The sequence below is a fragment of the Physeter macrocephalus genome, chromosome 4 (assembly GCF_002837175.3).
Source record: "Physeter macrocephalus isolate SW-GA chromosome 4, ASM283717v5, whole genome shotgun sequence".
In the NCBI taxonomy this organism is placed as follows: Eukaryota; Metazoa; Chordata; class Mammalia; order Artiodactyla; family Physeteridae; genus Physeter; species Physeter macrocephalus.
The window spans coordinates 38,285,728-38,289,461 of NC_041217.1; positions in this window are offsets into that span (position 1 = coordinate 38,285,728).

Sequence of the window (3,734 nt, forward strand, 5' to 3'; positions counted from 1 at the left end):
AAAAAAAAAAAAAAAAAAAAAACTTATTCACTGAAAAGGGAAAAATAGTAACTGAGTGATCAAAGTTAACGTCGCCAATTATGACACATATTGATATAAAGTACCTCCTATTACACTGTATTGAGAAAGACACAATACCACAGCTGTGGTGTTCTTGCCAGAAAAGCACAACCTGAACTTAAATGAGGAAACATCAGACAAACAGAAATTGAGAGATATTTTACAAAATAATTGGCCAGTACTCTTCAAAAGCATGGTGGTCTTGAGTGATAAATACTGAAGAACTGTCACACACTGGAGGAGATAAGAGAGATATGGCAAATAAAAGCAATGTGGGAGCTTAGCTTGGATCTTGCAAAACATCTCCATTTGGTTTTAATAAGTACTATGTAAGATGGTAACATCTGGGGAAGATGGGGGAATAATATGTGGGAACTCTTTGTGGCAACTTTCTTAAAATCCAAAATTCTTTTAAAATAAAAAGTTTCAAGAAAGAGTTTTTTTTTCAAAATAGAACACTGAAGCATACATGACCTGGCTTCCCCACTGCTCTTAGGATGTAGATCAAAATCTTAAACATGGACTGTAAGATCTCCAAGTTCCATCATAGGCAGCCCCAGTCCATCCCTCCAGCCTCCCCTGCACTCTCTCTGAGCTGCAAGTCACTCCTTCAGTTCATGGAATTAGTCACTCTCTTCCTTAAAGGACATTTGCTTATAGCTAATTAATGTCTGCTCCTCCATTAGCCTAAGGTCCACAAAATCAAAGACCATGTCTCTTGCTCATCATTGTATGCACTGCACATTGCATAGCTCCCAGCATGCAGTAAATACTCAATGAGTATTTGTTGAATGAATGAAGGAATGAATGATGGAATAGGGTGCAGGGTGCCACAAAGGCCCATCATTTCTATAGTTCATAAAAAATGTGAGTCAGTTCTGATTCACTAAGTCTCAGGTACACCTTTTTAATTTTTCCAAATATGCCCCATTCATATTGAGACCTGACAGGTATTAGATAACCTTGTGGGCCTAGTGGTCCTCTTGATAGTCAGGCTTGATAAGCAAATGTGTGGGCATTGTCTCTACCCGGGGCTTGGATTGTACTGTGGAACTTTCTAAACAGAGAAGCGGAACCTCATCCCAACTCCCCAGGACCATGCTCATGTGCCTTGAGAGGTAGCAGAGAACAAGTTAAGAGGGAAAACTCAGGAAATCAGATCCTGGGGCTTGTCTTGAGAATTGTAACGATAGGTAATATTTACTGCAGTTAATCTGTACAAGATACGAGACACAGAGGTAGGCGCTTTACCCACATTATTCTTTTTAATCCTCCCCACAATCTTAGTATTATGACCATTTTGTAGAAGAGGAAACTGAGGCATTAAAAGGGTAAAAGATTTGCCCCAAGTCATCTGCTGAGCACCCTTGAAGAGGTGATTCACAGAGTTGTTTTGAAACTTATATGAGATACATATTTATGAAGGCACCAGGAGACCTTTTCAGTGCTGTGAGCATGTTAATAGCTCTTCTTATTCCTCCTAGCCTGGGGGCAGAGACCCAGAGAAGCTCTGCATGGAGTAGCTGGCCTGGCAGCTGCTGTTTGCACAGTTAAAGGAGGCAGACAGTGTTCTGTGGCTATGGCTGCCCAGCAGCACGTGAACCACACCTCTCTTCTAGGAATAAAGCTGAATCAGGCCTCTGTACCCCAACACTGAGTTAAATCTCAGAGACAGAGTTTTGGGTGAAGTAGAAAAGAATAGCTTTATTGCTTTGCTGGGCAAAGGGGACCCACGGTGGGCATTAGCCCTCAAAACTGTGTGTCCCCACCTGGTGGTGGGGGGGGCGTTGTGAGGAGTCTTATAGTCCAGGGGTGGGGTTGCTGATAAGGATCAGGGTGTGTGAAGGGCCCGCATTCCTTCAATCCAGAGATCAACTGGCGTCAGGTGGTGATGGGCAAACTGTGACCATCTCTGGAATGAAGAGTGCTTCATCAAGTAGTTAACATCTTCTATTTGTGGTGGGGGGTGGGGGTGGGGGTGGGGGTGGTGAGGTGTTGGGGTGGGGGGGTGGTGTGTTAGTTCTGCAGAAGAGCTCAAAGACATTATGTATATCACTTGAGGTGGAACCAGGACCCTGCCCCGAGGCTGCACTACTGTTTCTTGACTGCTCCTCCCTTGTCTCTGCATCCCCTCCCTTCTCTGATTAGCAACTGTTTAAACAGTTCTTTGGAACTCAGGGAAGGGACACCTAAAGGCTGTTTGGCCCAGGAGCCCCACAGGGTCCAGCTCGGTTTCAGGAAATGGGCATCCCAGCCAGAATCCCACTGAGGTTGAAGACCTCTTCTCCTTACCTCCACTTCAACTAATATTTACTGAGCCCCCATTATGAGCCAGAAATTCTCACATCCTGTATCTCATTTAATCCTCATAACAACCACACAGGTTTATACACAACCTCTTAACAATTAAGAAACTGAGGCTCAGAGAGTTTGCCTAACTTGCTCAAGTTCATAAATTGGTGATTAGTAGAAAGGTGGTTTTTAACCTGTGTCTGCTTGTCACCAAGGCCAGTGCTGTTTCTGACATTACAAAGCTGCCACAAACATAATTTCATTTGAACTCCAAATAGACATAGACAAAGGTAAAATTAATACCCTTGTTTTACATATGAAGAAAATGATTTTCAGAGAACTAAAGGGGTTATGAGAAATAGAATTAAGGAGAGAATCAAGGCCCCTGGTTCAGGGCACTCATTCATTCCTTCGTTTATTTATTCATTTTACAAACAATTGCCTAAGTCCCAGTCCCCTATCCAATATTGGGAAGACAAAGATGAATAAGACAAATCCATAGAGGTACTCATAGTCCAGTGAGAAGAAAAGACAATAAAATGTGATCGTGATAAAGACAGTAAGGATATGGAACCATAGAAGATAGAGCTCTAAGAGAGGGAGGTGAAAATCTTGAAGAAAAGAAGGTATTTCAGGCAGAAGAAACAGCATGTGTCCAGAAAACATGAAAGAACATGGTTTACTTGGAGAACTGTCTGTGATGGACAGTGCCAAGGGATGAGGCTGGAAGGACAGACTGCGGGAGATTGTGGAGGGTCTGCATGTCATGCAAAGGAGTCTGAACTTTATCCTGTTTAGTGGGGAGCCATTGGAGAATTTAATTAGGGAAGTAGTGTGATCGAATTTGCATTTTATAAAGGTGACCCTGGCCAAGGTTGTGAAGAATGGAAAACTGCAGTGAGATTCAAACAAGGAAACCAGGTAGGAGACTATCAGTCAAGGATGCTTTTGTCTGCAAGTAACAGAATCCCCTCTGGCTTAGATAAAGGTTTATTTTTTTCCACACAGAGAAATCTGGGGGTAGGTGGCTGTTGGCACTTGTCAGGGCTGAAGGCACAAATATTCTCTTTGCCTTTCCCTCGGTGATTGCAAGGTGGTGGCAGTCAGGGTGTCAGCAGTCAAAGGAGGAAGAAGGGAAAGAAAGAGTGGCAGCAGCTGTACCTGTCCTTTTTAATCAGGAAAGCAAAATCTTTCCCAGAAACTCTTCAACAGGCTTCATTTTAGGTCCATGAGACAAGCCTCCCCTAGCTGAATGTGTCCCTTCCCTCAACCTCTCTATTAGAGGCTAGCCTGGGAGAAGCAGGTGTGTATGAGTATTCTGTTGGCCAATCCACAATGTCCCCAACAGTTCAAGTGAGAGTTTAAATAAGTCAGTGAAAATG